A 17245-nucleotide genomic window follows, 5' to 3' on the forward strand; every position below is an offset into this window, starting at 1 on the left:
CTGTAAATATGTAGACATGAAGAATATAGATATCGAATGTTAATAACGTTGTATTGTATTGTATGTTAACCGGGGACCTAGAAACGACGGAGAGGCTCTGACCCCGCCGCAGCCGCAGTGGTCCACAACCCCGCGATGACTAACGCAGTCCACTTCACCCCTCCGCCGCCCAACACCGAACCCAGGGACATAGTGCGGTTCGGCCCCCCGTGGACCCCCCAGGGAACGTCTCACACCAGACGAGTGTAACCCCTATGTTTGCGTGGTAGAGTAATGGTGGTCTACGCGTACGTGGATGACTTGTTTGCGCAGCAATCGCCGACATAGTGTCACTGAGGCGGAATAAGGGGAACCAGCCCGCATTCGCCGAGACAGATGGAAAACCGCCTAAAAACCATCCACAGACTGGCTGCTTCACCGGACCTCGACACAAATCTGCCGGGCGGATTCGTACCGGGGACCAGGCGCTCCTTCCTGCCCGGAAAGCCGTGCGTAAGACCGCACGGCCAACCGGGCGGGCGTTAATAATGTTAGTTTTATTTAAAAATCTTGGAGAATTTTAACATAAAAAGTTCGGAAGAATTAGTTTTCAGCACTCCCTCGTATTTACACGATGCGATATTTACACTGCTAATCTTGTAATCGGATGCTATTGGTTTGTATCTCTTTGTTTAAACATTAGCTTGAGTTTATGAACAGTTAAAGCGAGATGCCATTCAGTACACCAAGTGGCGATTTTGTCCAAATCTTTTATATTTCCTTACGATCGCCCTACGAAAACGCTATACTTCCATTCAAAAATGGCTCTGAGCACTATGCGACTTAACTTCTGAGGTCATCAGTCGCCTAGAACTTAGAACTAATTAAACCTAACTAACCTAAGGACATCACACACATCCATGCCCGAGGCAGGATTCGAACCTTCGACAGCAGCGGTCGCGCGGTTCCAGACTGTAGCGCCTTGAACCGCTCGGCCACACCGACCGGCCACAATGTATGTATTCGTTAAAAAGTACGAGCATTCCACGAGACTCGAAATACCGTTTCATTACTGCCTGAAAAGTTCGTTACTCGCATGTTTTCTTCCACCACGACTCGGGCCTAGTAGGTAGTTTTCGCATTGCTCCAATTCGTTACCTCAACCGACGCGGAGTAATGGAAACGTTTCGCTACTGGCCTGTGTTCTTTCTCGCACGTTCGTGACGACTCGATAGTTTTCGTATTCCTCCGATAACTTATTTTCAGAGGAGCAAGTCTTTAGTTCCGAGTACGTTTTGCCACTCGCCACATTTTCTTTCCCGTATATAATTCGCGGCCGACTAGGGTGGAGTCGGCTGTATTTTTGACTTGACCCTCTTCTAGGTGTAGTATACCGTAGTTCTCTGAAGTAGTGAAACGTTCCTTATGATTGGAAAAAAGCGCAGGTCATTCCCGTTTTTAAGAATGGTCTTCGAAACGGCGTCGGTCTGTTGCAGAATTTTAGAACATGTTTTATGGTCCCATATTATGACATTTCTGGAGAAATCAACACGGGTTCTGAAAACAACAATCGTGTGAAAGCCAGCTCGCTCTGCTCGTCCACGAGATCAAGAAAGCAACAGATGCAGGCGCCCAGGTAGATGTGTTCCGCGATTAGCCTAAGGCGTTAGATATACTCGTAGTTCTGCACTGTCGCCTAGTGAACAAAATACGAGCGTACGGAATATGTGATCAACTGTGTGATTGGACTGAAAATTTTGTAGCAAACAGAACACAGCATGGCATTCTGAACAGAGAGAAGTCTTCAGACGGAAAAGTAGCATCGGGCGTACCTCAAGGGAGTATCATAGATGCATTGCTTGTCACTTATTACACAACTTCCGAAGCTCCATGAGGCTTTTCGCGGATGATACTGTTGTATACAGAGAAGTCACAATGCTGGAAAATTGTAACTAAATGTAGGTAGACCTGCAGAGAATCGACGCTTGGAGCAGGGGTTGGCAATTGGCGTTCATTATAAACAAATGTAACGTGTTGCATATATATAGATAGAAAGATCCATTGTTGTATGATTTCCCGCGCTCAGGTTCCCGGGTTCGATTCCCGGCGGGGTCGGGGATTTTCTCTGCCTCGTGCTTACTGGGTGTTGTGTGATGTCCTTAGGTTAGTTAGGCTTAAGTAGTTCTAAGTTCTAGGGGACTGATGACCATAGATGTTAAGTCCCATAGTGCTCAGACCCTTTTCTTTTTGTATGATTCCACGCTTGCAGAACAATCACCGCAAAAAGTTGCTGCCATAAAATATCTAAGAGGATGCATACGGAGCAGTGTGAAATGGAATGGCCATATAAAATTAATCACAGTAAGGCAGATACCAGACTGAGATTGATTGGAAGAATCCTCAGGAAATATAGTCCATCAACAAAAGACGTAGCTTACGGAACACTCGTTCAATCAGTACTTGAATACTGCTCGAGAGTCTGAGATCTGTACCAGATGGGATTGATAGAGGAGATAGGGAAGATCCAAAGAAGAATAGCGCATTTCGTCACAGGTTCATTTAGCAAACGCGAAGACGTCATGGAGATTCTCAGTTAGCTCCACAGGCATATGCTACAAGAGAGGCGTTCTGTATCACAGTGTGTTTTAAAGTTCAGTGAGTGTGCGTTCCTATTAAATTCAAAAATGGCTCAGATGGCTCTGAGCGCTATGGGACTTAACATCTGAGGTCATCCATCCCCTAGAACTTATAACTACTTAAGCCTAACTAACCTAAGGACACCACACACATCCAAGCCCGAGGCAGGATTCGAACCTGCGACCGTCGAGATCGCCTGGTTCCAGACTGAAGCGCCTAGAACCCCTTGGCCACAACGGCAGGCCTATAAGATTCACCCAACGTATTGCTTCCTCCTATAGCAGTGACAGTGGTATACACACCGCAAGGCGGCTTGCTGAGTATAGATGTATAAGTAGCTGTAGAATTAAATTTAGAGTTGATATGATGAAATAAATTTCAATACGGACATTTTTTTCATTTTGTAAGTTAACCGTGATCAGTGACCTCTTTGACGACTTTCTGTGATCCTGTGGAGATGACCACAGCACATGCAAAGACTGTGCGGAACAACTTCAAATATCTATGTGGTTACGATCAAAGTGCAGCTACTGACAGAGTTCCAATGTGCGCTGCAAATATCGTATGGCAGCAAATCTTGGTGGATATTCTAATGCGTTAATGTGGAATCGGTTTACGCCGGAAAACAAATTAGTTCCAATTTTGGCCACCAGGTACAAATCTTGCGCTGTGAATGCAAGAAAGACGTATAGAAATGTTTCCATATGTATTGGACCAGGAAAGGGACGTGAGCAGAAAACGACAAACAAGTGAGGAGGCATAATGTTGATTTTTTTATTGACCGTCCCCTACACAATTTGTTCAATGTAAGCAACGGAGACGTCGACGAGACGCTGTACAGTGTCACATTTGCATCTGGTGGCTACAATAGAAACTATTTTTTTCCCAGCGTAAATCAGTTCCGCACTAACCCACCAGTATATCTACCAAGTTTCGCCGTCATACGTTAATTACAGCCCACACTGGACTTCCACGAGTAGCTGCACTTTAATTACAATCACCGGAAGCCGGCCGCGGTAGTGGCTCTGAGCACTATGGGACTTAACTTCTAAGGTCATCAGTCCCCCAGAACTTAGAACTACTTAAACCTAACTAACCTAAGGACATCACACACATCCATGCCCGAGGCAGGATTCGAACCTGCGACCGTATCGGCCGCGCGGTTCCAGACTGTAGCGCCTTTAACCGCTCGGCCACCACGGACGGCGCCGCGGTAGTCTCGCGGTTCTAGGCGCGCAGTCCGGAACCGCGCGACTGCTACGGTCGCAGGTTCGAATCCTGCCTCGGCCATGGATGTGTGTGATGTCCTTAGGTTAGTTAGGTTTAAGTAGTTCTAAGTTCTAGGGGACTGATGACCACAGCTGTTAAGTCCCATAGTGCTCAGAACCAACCAACCACCGGATACTTATACTTCTGTTAAATGTCTTTGTATTGCCATTGTAGCCTGAAGATGACACCTCGTAACATTAAATAATTTAAATAGCCAATAAATTTTGTGACTGTTGGCGGTCTCTGAAAAAGGTTTCAAGAACTGACGACTCAAGCTTCGTCTCGAGAATCCGTGGAAAAGCTAAACAAAGCTGGGCTGCTGGGGGAAAAGCTTGTTCTCCTCAGTACGAGTGGCTGGCTCGGTGCATCGGTCTGACCTGGTTCGTGCAGCGGCGGCCGCGGCGCTCCTGACGTCACGACCGGACGGAGGAAACGGCAGCGAGTGCGCGACGCGCGTGTTAACCTACAACACGTGCGGCCCAGACAATGGAGGTCCCGCGAGCACGGAGCTGCGCGCCGAAGCTGCCGCTACGCATCCTTCTTTGCCGACTTCGATTTACGGCAGTTACTCGTAATCATTTCATTCACTCACTAGATTATGTGGGAAAATTGTAAAGGCGTGAATCGAACATAGACCGTCGACGAAGGAGAACAGAATGAAACTTCCTGGCAGATTAAAACTGTGTACCGGACCGAGACTCGAACTCGGGACCTTTGCCTTTCGCGGCTAAGTGCTCTACCAACATTTTTTTTATCTCATTTTGCCGACCGGTGTGGCCGAGCGGTTCTAGGTGCTTCAGTCTGGAACGGCGCGACCGCTAAGGTCGCAGGTTCGAACCCTGCCTCGGGCATGGATGTGTGTGATGTCCTTAGGTTAGTTAGGTCTAAGTAGTTCTAAGTTCTAGGGGACTGATGACCTCAGATGTTAAGTCCCATAGTGCTCAGAGCCAATTGAATCATTTGATCTCATTTTGTTTGTTATTGTTCGTTCTATTTGTTCGGGGTGGACGTCCCATGACGCTTGTTCAAGTTCATAGTTGATCCATTAACTCAGTTTTTTTTTTTTTTTTTTAATTAGAGAGTGCTGCTAACCCTCTGACTGACCACACTGAGTTACCATGCCGGTTCCAACTGAGCTACCCAAGCACGACTCACGACCCTTCCTCACAGCTTCAATTCTGCCAGTACCTCGTCTCCTACCTTCCAAACCAAAAACAGAATGGGTTCCGTGCAGAAAGATCATGTGCAGACAGTTTTTCGCCTAACTAAAGCTCGTGGAGAAAAGACCATCCAGGAATTTAGAGAACGATAAGGTTTTCATTGATCTTAAAAAAGCCTATGGTAGCGTTCCCCTTCGTTAGAGACTGGATTGAATCTATACTACTAAATAAAGACAAGTCGTTGTTTGCTAGTTTCAAAAAATGGCTCTGAGCACTATGGGACTTAACAGCTGAGGTCATCAGTCCCCCAGAACTTTGAACTACTTAAACCTAACTAACCTAAGGACATCACACACATCTATGCCCGAGGCAGGGTTCGAACCTGCGACCGTAGCGATCGCGAGGTTCCAGACTAAAGTTTGCTAGTTTGTCGAAAACTATCATTCTGAGCCCGTGACTCTGTACACAGTATAGGCTGAGAGACAATGTCTATTTAACTATAACTGTGCCTCACAACGATTTTAAACGATGTAAACATAATATTAAAGTGAAGATATTTTGTTTACTTACGTTCAAAAATTCGCGCCATTACTTTCCAATCTTACTGCTTGTGTTTATGCAACAGCGAAGACTGTATGAAGCTCTCTCTCTCTCTCTCTCTCTCTCTCTCTCTATATATATATATATATATATATATATATATATATATATATATATATATGTGTGTGTGTGTGTGTGTGTGTGTGTGTGTGTGCAATCTAAAACACCTCAAAAACCAAGAAATTTCACAACATGGAAGTTTGTATACAAGGATGGTGACATCACAACCGTGTAGGACACAATACAGTCAAATAGACATTACCTCACATCAGGTTTTGGTTATAGGGCACCACCACATCAAGGAAATTTCGTCATTTGGGAGAAAAAAAATGTGAAAGCTAATGAAAAATGTATCTTAACGTGAACAAGCCGTCTCATGATGAACCTGCAGGTTCGAAACCGATAGCGGCGCTATTTAAATAAATAAATAGCATTACAAAGAGTGACTGGTTGCTGTTATCTTCTCTGTAAGAGTCAACCTATATGTCGCTGGTTACTGTTCCAAAAATCTCGAAAAGTTCGTGACAGATTTGCTTCAGATTCTTACACAATACTCTAATAAACGTTCGGACGGACGTCGGAAAAAATCTCGAAACGTTCTTGTCCCATTTACTACACGAAACGCTAAGGAACGCTCAAACAAATAGGCTACTTTTTTTGTAAATATATATATGGGAAACGTTATAAGAAAAATTTCGAAAAGGTCTTTACCAATTTACTTCAGATTTTTACACGTTACCCTAATAAATATTTAGATGTTTTATCAAAAAATGCGAAATACTGTCATTGAAACTACTATCCTTACATATCCAGCTGCAGGAAAGGTATCCCATATCCTTGATAACAATTATCCCAACCAGTTCACCCATTCATTTTAACGACTTCAGTTCCCAATCAAGGTTTCGTTGACAATAACAATAAACAAAGCTCCAGATCAGAGAGAGGAGCAAGAGGAGGTGGACGGAGAGTGGGGAGAATGGACATAAGAGAGGGCGAAACAGGAGATGGACAGAAAGAGGGGGAGGTGGAGAGCGATAGGTGGAGGAGGAAATGGAGAGAGACACGAGGCGAGGGGAGAGAAGGACATTAGGATGTTTATCAGACATCCATACATATTTATCAATTGCGAAGCATTGCCGGGTTCGCTAGTCGTTTACACGTTCAAGCTGTTAAAGCTTTATATAATGGCACAACTTGCAGAACTGAAGGAGTTACAAAACTATCTGGAGGATATGGTTGTGGAAACTTTCCTGTCATAGTATGAGTGCATCTATAAATGGTGACAAGCTCTTCACTTTGCATTTTTCTGATGACCAATCAGTTTTGCGGAGGATGGCACGAACTACGTGATTAGGAAGTTGCACAGAGAATATCAGGAATTAGGTGTAGCAATTAATTTAGAGGAAATGGAATAATTATTTACTGGAGAAGTGTGTTAAGACCTGACGGTAGATTTTGGGGTGGTAAGGTCTGTGGTTTCAGCTGCGCGGGGTTTCCGCGCGGTCTCGGGCACCTTGCCACTGTTCGCGCGGCTCTCCCCGTCAGAGGTTCGAGTCCTCCCACGGGCATCGGTCTGTGTGTTGTCCCAAGCGTAAGTTAGTTTAAGTTAGATTAATTAGTGTGTAAGCCTAGGGACCGATGACCTCAGCAGTTTGGTCGCTTAGGAACTTACTACAAATTTCAAATTTTTTTCTGTGGTCTCTTGTAGATATTTGGGAGCCGTCGTTAACAGAGGTGAGTCCGATAAAAGGAAAATTAACTAATGCATTGGCCAATGCAGACAAGCAACCACGCAATCAAATGGAGTTTTATGGAGCACACATGTTAGATCAGAAACGAAGATTAGGATATTTAAAGCTATTGTAGAATGTAAAGCAACGTATAGAGCAGAAACAAGGAAAATCACTGAAAGAATTCAGAGGAACTTGTCGTCAATGGAGAGGGATTTTGGAAGTGTTTCTGTGGGCTGATGCTACGAGATAAAATTAAAAATGAAGACATGCCGTACATAAAAGGATGATCCTGGGCACCACTATAATGGATACAATCGAAGCAAAACGATTGAAATAAATAGTATGGGTATATGTGCCGTTTGAGTGAGGGCAGATGGCCTAAGAAGATGATGGAGTGGGTTCCAACTAATAGAAGAAGAAAGGGGCGCCCGAAGACAACAAGGAAGGGCTATATCAGAGAGAAATTTGCAGTAGATTGGTAAGATAGGAGACTTTGGAAGGTGTGAGGAACAACTAAAATATTGTATTAATTGGCAAATTAAAATGTTTTCAAAGGGGACAATGTCATTTTGAAAGTACAGAGAAGTGTTAAAAGACAGATAATAATAAGACCCATACCTAACATAGATAACGGCCAGATATGCTCCTATTGTCCCAGTAATTCCAGATTTCCTTTGAGCGTTTGCAGTTGATTTATTTTTGATACATTTCACTGAAAAGAAGCTGAATGATGACTTAAATCAACATTATAGAAATAAAAGTACTCGATGTTAGGCTGAGAAACCGATGTGTGAGCTTGGAAAGACCACGATGTATACAAGGTGTGTAAAAACATGGGCCAGAAATTTTAGGGATTTATTCTTTGCATCAAAACATTACAAAAAGTTCTCATGAACATGGGTCTGAAAATCCGTCTTTAGGCTTGCATGAAAGGATTTATTATTCGTGTCGCAAAAATGACTCCTTTAGCAAAACACACATTTACATGTATGAAAGGATTTATTATTCATGGCACAAAAGTGATACATTTACAAAAAGCAGACATTTACATGTATGAAGAATTCATTATTCATCGGACAAAACATTAACATTTACAAAAACTGCTCTAAGTTACCATCTCCTACTTCTACGCATCCACTGAGCCTGTGTCCCATACTTCACCGTACGTTGTGGAGAACTCCTGGCGTGTTCCGCATTTGGCCAAATGTTGCCTCAGAGCGTCGACATTGGGCAACTGAGTTGCCTGCAACACGCCACCATTCAGCCTCTTTCTCTACGTCCTTTTCGATAGCAGGAAACCGACTGTGGGATAGCCTCCTTCATTACATCAGAGACCTGAATAGCATTCTTAGTCTAAAAAGACAGTTAATGACATATCTACTGAAGTAACAATAATGTCTGCCTTTGCGCTTGTACGCACTCGTTACTCCATTACATCCTTCTTTCCAACCAGATTTTCTTCAATTCTCAGTGCTCTTAACTGGAGCGTCTCCCTCAGAACTCGCCGTATCACAAAATATCAGTTTTATACATCTACAAAATCATTTTGTGTCTGCTACAATCACTATTATCTTCTTTCCTTTCTCAGACCTTAGGTCTGGTTAAAAATGGAAAGTGACGCGGACCTTGATCAAGCGTGACTTCCTTTTAACTGTACGGTATATGTTATATTGTATTTAGGAACTTTCGGGTGATTGAACATGTATCAATAATTACGGATTTCTGTAGTTGTATATATAAGTTTGGATGTAGCTGTATTGCATTGATGTACTGGTGGATATTGTGTGGTATGACTCCTGTTGTTGATAGTATAATTGGTATAATGTCAACTTTATCCTGATGCCACAATTATTATTATTATTATTATTATTATTATTATTATTATTATTATCACCATCATTATCACCGGCAGCAGCAGCAGCAAAAGTACTGTCAGTATTAAATTTATTAGTTTTTAGTCAGTTCTATTTACTCACATCGTCTTTACATACATTCAAATCAATTGTAATTCTGTTAATGCTATTATATTACTATTTTTCATATTAAGATTATTGTTATTTATTAGGTAACTACGATGTACAAAAAATACTATATGTGTGAAACGCGGGTCCGATGTAAGAGAGGGTCTAATGGCCCTATTCTGATCAGGGTTAATAAGTAAATAAATGACCCAAAAAATCCATTGCATTCAAATCTGGCATTCGCAAAGGCCATGCAGTGGACCACCCTCAACCAACTCTCGTTTTCGGTACCTGGTTATTGAGATGCTAACGAACTATCTGTGTGAAGTGAGGTGTAGCACCATCGTGCATGAACCACATTCGTCTAGGGTTACATCATCTAGTGAAAGAAGCAGCTCACGTTTGAGAAACTGAAGATACGTTTGTCCTGTAAGAAGTTGTGGAAAGACGTAATTTCCAATGGGATAATCAGGAATGATTCAACCCCACACCTAGACGCTAAACTTCTGTTAATGTCTGTCTTGTCGCATTTCATGAGGGTTTTCATAAACCTAGATGTGATTGTTATGATGATCGAAGAGCCCGTTACGCGAAAAGCCAGCCGGATATGTGAATAAGGTACAGGCTAACAACTGCAGAAACACAGCACACTGCCCTAACGTTCGTTGACAGGAAGTTATTTTTGGCTCAAAGTCTACCTCATTTAATCCTTGTACCCGTTGAAGGTGATAGAAGTACAGAAAATTTTGGTGCAGAATGTTCCAGATCGGCATGTGATTAACTCCTTCCCTTCTCGTCAGTCTCCTTGTGCTTGTTGAGGGAGTTCGTACAAAGTACGAAGAACCTGTTCGTAAAGCTCAGCTGTCCGTACATCGTGTGGTTTCCCATAACTTGCAGCTCTCTTCTCAAATGAACCAGTATGTCGCGAGCGTTAGTAGAGTCGTACAAAGGTTCCTGCACAAGGTAACTGCCTCCCAGGGTAACGTTCAGGATAAAGCTGAGGTGCTACGTCCGCATTCCCAACTGCTAGGCCGCACGTGTAATACATCCGTCAAACCAGACACTAAATACACCGTTGCGATGTGCTGTGATGGAAGTTAATCTAAAACAGAATAAACAACCATCAGACAAAACAAAACAAAGGCCGTGGCCAACCGTAAACAAGAAATTGAGTAAAAAATGCACATTTGAGGTAAATTACACATCCAGGAGTCACTACAGGAAAACCCATTCACACCTCCATAAACGAAGGGTTTTCGGAACCATGCTAATACGAAAATTTTTAGTGCTTCGATGTCAAGAATTAATTCCTAAAGTTTCTGACGTGTACTCCCTGTATTGCAACATGCATTCTGGGTATGACGTGGTAGCTTAGTCATAAGTGCCAATCTTCAGATGTAAATTTTCGAGCTCTGGCTGCTCCTAGAATATTTCCTGTTAGGAAAAGTGGTCTTCCCCTACGTCAATGCTTTATATGTGTGAAAGTAACTTACGCCTCTACATCAGTATCTAAATCTACATTATTACTCTGCAGTTCACAACTAAATGCCTGGCAGAAGTTTCATCGAACCACCTTTAAGCTATTTCTCTACCGTTCCACTCTCGAACAGCTCGCGGGAAAACGAACAGTTAAATCTTTCCGTGCGACATCTGATTTCTCTTATTTTATTATGATGATCATTTTTCCTCTGTAAGGGGAAATATTTTCACTCTCTGAGAAGAAATTTGGTGATTGTAATTTCATGAGAAGATCCTGCCGGAACGGGAAAAACACCTGTGTTTTAATTATTGTATCCCCAATTGGTATATCACACCCATGGTACTCTATCCAATATATTGCGGTAACACAAAACGAGCTGTCCTTCTTTGAACTTTTTCGATGTCCTCCGTCAATCGAATGTGATGTAGATCTCACCCCGCCCAGCAGTACTCCAGAAGAGGGCGGATAAGCGTAGTGTAAGCGATCTCTTTAGTAGAACTGTTGCATTTTCTAAGAGTTCTGCCAATAAAGAGCAGTCTTCGATTTGCTTTCCCCATAGCATTATCTACGTGAGAGTTCCAGTTTAAGTTATTCGTAATTGTAATCCGTAAGTATTTCGTTGAATTTACAGCCTTCGCACCATACAGATATCTTGTCTAAATCAATTTGCAATCGGTTTTGATTATCTGGTAACTTTACTAGACGGTAAACGGAAGCATGCTCTGCAAAATATCTAAGAGGGCTGCTCACATCGTCTCCTAAATCGTTTATGTAGATTGGCAACAGCAGATGGCCTATAACACTTCCTTAGGGAACGCCAGATATAAGTTGTGTTTCACTCAACGATTTTCTGTCAGTTGTTATGAATTCTGACCTTTCTGACAGGAAATCACGAATCCAGTCACACAACTGAGACGATATTATGTAGGAACACAATCTGATTAGAACTCGCTTTTGAGGAATGGTGTTAAAAGCCTTCTGGAAATCTAAAAATATGGAATCAATTTGACATCTCCTGTTGATAACACTCATTGATTCATGAGAATAAAGAGCTAGTTGTATTTCACAAGAACGATAACTTCTGAATCCGTGTTGGCTGTTTGCCTCGCGTTCTTCGTGTAATTAATAATATTCGCACACAGTATATATTCCAAAATACTACTGAAAATCGACGCTTCGCTCTATTTCAGGATCAATGTTAAACTGTAGTTCTTTCTGTAAGTGGTTGGGTCAGCCAATCTTTATATAAGAGAAAGACAACTGCACACCACGTCAAATGTGACGGTGCATATGCAATTAATCCTTATATTGAAGAATATGTGTCGAGTTTCCTTCTCTTATTATTATATTACTGTTATCATGTGGGCTAGCACTGCCTATATTTGAGACAGAGGGAAATTCGGATGATGGAGGCAGTTGTCGCAACTAAATTTAACAAACAGCAGACTAACAGAGGATCTGTTTTAAAGTATGTAAAAGAGTTACATAAAGGGTAAAAAAAATTCCGTGAAAATTACGCTAATGTAATGTATTGTATGTCGCAATCTGAGATAGGTTTAAAACCTGTTATTATGAACCAAAATCGTTATATCTAAGAAAAAGTGACGTGGCTTTTCTTGTGTCATCATCGCATTCCTCTTTAATTTCTTCGTCGCAGGTGTGAGTAAAGTTGAGATGAATCTTAATAAGGGCCGTAGCGACATGGCGGCAGGCTCCGTTCAGCAGAAACGTGCCTTTGCGAATTTATCGTGAGTCAGCCACGATTCCCGGGGCAACGACCTGCCGCAGCAGACGCTGCATATCCGCAAACTGCGTTTCCGATACTAGAGTTACAAGTAGGGCGCTGTGCGCTAATGAACGGCTTCGTTTCGCGATATACTCGCACATAGATAGCAGTAGCAACTGCAGTTCACTGATAGGATTATGCAGCCGAGTCAATACGATTGCCATGTGTTGTGTAATAATTTCTGTCCAGTACAAAAAAAGTATACCGAATGGTTACCTGAAACGAACCCGTTTTATAATACGAGGTTTCTGCGGGCTACCAGTTCTTTTACTGCCCGCGTATTACGCGAGGTAACGGTCTGCCTCCTGTTACTTTACGCCGTTGTCAGCTCCTAACTGTTTTCTTGATTCACAGTAGACAGTTATGACTGTGAGTACATGACAATGTATATTCATAGTGGCTCCGACACACAGTGGTAACACCACCGTGGGGCCACCGTTTGACGTTGCTACTTGTCACTAACTACAGGCGTCTTAAAGACCCACAAGTCAGACAGTGGTTATTTCCCAGTTTTCCTCTAGTAACGAGGAGAACTCGTAACTGATATCCAGTTTGTATCCCTCTTGCTTCATTCACAAACACACGTTACACGTTTACTTAATCTACAGGTAGGTTACGTAAGGACCTTGGCAAGATCAGACTGGTTAAGGCACGCTTGAAGGCGCACCAGTTATTTTATTCAGCGTCCAACAATGAATTCAGCAGGAAGGACATTTCGTAGTAAAAATACTCTAATAAGTAGCCTTCTCCAACCACCTAAACGTGTTTTTAAGGACGTAAAGATTTAAGAAAAACGGCGCTTTTCATAGGATGTTTAACCAGTGGTATCTTTCAATACGGTTTACGAAATTTCGTATATGCAGTGCCGAACCTTCTTCTCAAAACATACTCTAGATACAAGCTCTGCTCGTCGGTGACGACAGCAGACTGCGTAAAATACTTGGCACTTAGGCCTTGGAAATGAGCCAGAAGCCGCTCGAATTCTATTGTCTGATTAACGACATATTTATCTAGCAAAGCGCGGACTCTGCTAATGATTCCCCTGTGCTGCTTTATTCCCATTTAGAATAAATTGAACCCTTTCCAGTGTGTTTACTATTAATCTCAACTTTTAAGATAAATGTAATGAAAGCCGCTGCTTGTGAGAAAGTAAACAATTATAGGAAATAATATTTAATGTTGTAAACAAACAAAGTACATTTTTGTTCTAACTGAGCCATCGTGAAGAAACAATTGATTAGTGTTCACAAGAAACACTTATGTGTAGGAAACCAAACATCAGGAACAAAGATATTATCATTGGACACAGAATCTTTGATCATGACATTAGATAAGAAATGTCTAATCTAGTGCTCATCACTGGTGTTGTGTACGAAACACGTTAAATTACAATTTACAGGATGGACAGCATCAAACACAGTACATAACTAAAGCACACAAAATTAAAATATGCAAGTTGTGTAAATATAATACTACAGGTCGTAAGGAAAACGAAGTTAGGCACAATGACAGTTATACTGTGATACAAGTTTGTGGAGCTAAACGTGATCATTGCGATTTAGATCTGAGAGTGTGCGGCTGGTTGATCGGATCATGTGAAGCTTAAGAGAGATGTGTTCGGTAGTAGCTGATTATTTAGCTCCAGGTTTGGGTTTTGAGCTACATGGTTATTAATCTCAAGCGCTTCTAGAGGGTTAAGTTTCTTCCCTTTGTTGGCTATATGTAGCACTTCTGTACTGAATTTCTATCTATGGCCTTCTTTCAGTAAACGTTAAGAAAAAATGGAATCTGACTTGTGTAATCTCCTGCTAAGTTCATGCTCAGTCAGTCCATCAGTATTTCATAGAATTAAGAATCGAATCCAAAACGTAACAACAATGGATATTATATACGATAAAAGTATTTAAATCTGGTGATGATTGAGATAATGATGTACGGCATATGCTGATTAAGAGTACGGCGGTAGTAGCTGTAGTGTATGTTAACTGTGGTTGATGAAGCTTCTGACGTTGATGGTATTGCTACAGGCACCACAGAGTTACAGTAATGTGGCTTTGTTGAAGTGTAAGTGAGAAAACTCTCTGTTTTGTGGAAGTTAAGAGAACTCACGCTGCTATTCAATGGCTCTGAGCACTATGCGACTTAACTTCTAAGGTCATCAGTCGCCTAGAACTTAGAACTAATTAAACCTAACTAACCTAAGGATATCACACACATCCACGCCCGAGGCAGGATTCGAACCTGCGACCGTTGCGGTCGCTCGGCTCCAGACTGTAGCGCCCAGAACCGCACGGCCACTCCGGCCGGCCGCTGCTATTCAAGATGTTTAGTAAGTACTGAAAACATGAATAGTTGATAGGGAATCAGTTACGTGAGGGTAATTACATGGAGGAGGGTAATTACATGGAGGACAGACTTCCAATCTGTTGTACTCTTTCTGATGGATAATCGCTCGTTAACCTCAAATCACCGCTATGTTCATATATTTGTATAGAATAGTAAACAGAAGATATGTATATTTGAATACAATAATAAACAGAAGAGTACAGTAATTACACTTCAGTCGGGCTAGTGCAATCACCTCCTTCTCTCTTGTGCATCGGCAATACTGGCAGGGTACTGATAAACGGGAAAGGCGCTCTGGTTTCTGAATGTGCCACAAACTGAAAAGATAAATTTCTTTACATATATTGCACAGGTAAAGGTAGAAATGGAATCTGTTTCTGCGCTATCTGGTAGGTACCTCTAATGAACTCGTTGTCGACGGGACGTTAAACATTAATCTCCTCCTCCTCCTCCTCGCTGTCTCGTAGGTATATTTCACTCTCGCGTGCTTAACTTCCACTATGGAGTCTCACTGCAGCCACCTGAAGACAAAACCACGAGCTACAGTAACCTTTTTCTGTGCACCACTTTAAACGGCATTCTGACACCTGTCATCTGACTCAAAATATATTCTACATAGTGCCACTTATGTCCTGTCGGTAATTCGAGAAATAAATGACAGTCAGCTGACTTCGCATATATTCTCTACAGTTAGAACGAAATAAAACTATTAGTGTAATTCGTTTTTACCACTACACTTTTAACAAAGTAATTCAGAAATAAATCTAAAAAGCTAGTTGCAGTTTTTCCTTTTGTGTGATGTATGGAGATAATAGTGCCTGTGCCAAATCACATGTAGATGACCTGCATAGACTTACAGCGTTTCATCACTGAACTACAGGAATGGATATGTGACTGAGTTTGTTGGATTTCGAAGGAAGATTAAGGTTCAACCCCTTGCCTACAGCGAGATCGTCAGGGACGAAGAAAGTCTTACGATGGAGTGGTCTGATGTTACAAGTCGTCAGTATTACACTACTCAGGATCCATTACGTATTCTGTCTCCCAGGAACCAACAGTTCAAAATAAGGATGACGCGGGATTTCAACACAGCTCCCCCGAAATAAGAGTACTTTGTCTTAAGAATTGCACCAGCTATCCTGGCGCGCCGGTTGGAATCCGCTGGTCGGGTCAACGACCAACGGTCTGACTCAGGGCAATATGTTGCAGGCAATACAGGACTTGTTCTCCGTTTCCGTCTCAAATAAACGTTTGTGAAACATATTAGGAACCAAAAACGCATCATTTAATTAAGGTAATACAATACGCGCTCGTCCATATCGATTTCGGCGATCGGTGTTTCGTCGTCGTCACAAAACGTATCTTGTTGTTGAATATTACATTGCAGAGTAAAAATATGTCTCCATATAGTGCAGACTGAAGTCCAGGTAAACGAAGCTAAGAAAACTGTTGGTAAAATCATCGGGCCCATCCCGCCATAGACGCCCACAAGGAGGGGCAATAGGAGTGCACAGACTTTATTGCAAAATTCTCTCATATTTAGAGCAGTGATTGGTTAAGATGTTATTAAATTTCTGATTTAGTACTGCCCAGTGCAAGTGGAAGTACTGTGTCTTTTTACAGTTTATTTCTGTTCTTCCTGTTGGAGAAGTGCTAACTTGGCAGATTTGCTAGATTATTTTTTGTTATTCAACAGAATTTCTTCAACCGCTCTGATTTTCTTTTTTGTTTCATATTTTTAATTTTTACTGACAGTCTAACTTTAATGGTATATGAATAAAAATATTTCTTGTGAATAACTTCTTGAATACCAGTGAGTTAATCGAGAGAAAGATGTGATTTCAGATTGTTGAATAATCCTATCCGTATTAATAACATACAAATACGTACATAGAATATACTAATGAAATATGCTTAGTTTCGATATCAATATCACTTATGGTACCAAAAAGTTTGTGTGATACCTGAAAAATTTAGTTCATTGGGTTCTATACGTTCTCGGACTCATGAAATCAGTTACATCAAAACTGGGAATTTTATAATCTTGCCTACGCATAGATAAATTTCTGATAACGCTCATGCACTCTACTACCTTCGTTTCCTGTGTTAACAAATCGGGTGTTGCTCCTGGAGGACCAAGAAGAAAAGCTGCCATTTTGCGAATGTTGTAAAGTTATAACTTTGTACAAGATGCCACAAGTTGCGTAAACCATATTGTGCCGATGTAAACATTATCAACTACTACAGTAACATAAGCCAATGGAGAGAATGTAGGGTCGAACTTAACAACGCCT

At 41.8% G+C, this 17245-nt stretch overlaps 1 protein-coding gene across 1 annotated transcript in view; it reads left to right on the plus strand.

The window, feature by feature from the left end:
* LOC126183730 (probable nuclear hormone receptor HR3) overlaps window positions 1–17245 on the plus strand; it is a 424291-nt gene that overhangs the window by 69464 nt on the left and 337582 nt on the right. The window lies entirely within an intron of this gene.

This window comes from Schistocerca cancellata, chromosome 4 (genome assembly GCF_023864275.1).
Source record: "Schistocerca cancellata isolate TAMUIC-IGC-003103 chromosome 4, iqSchCanc2.1, whole genome shotgun sequence".
In the NCBI taxonomy this organism is placed as follows: domain Eukaryota; kingdom Metazoa; phylum Arthropoda; class Insecta; order Orthoptera; family Acrididae; genus Schistocerca; species Schistocerca cancellata.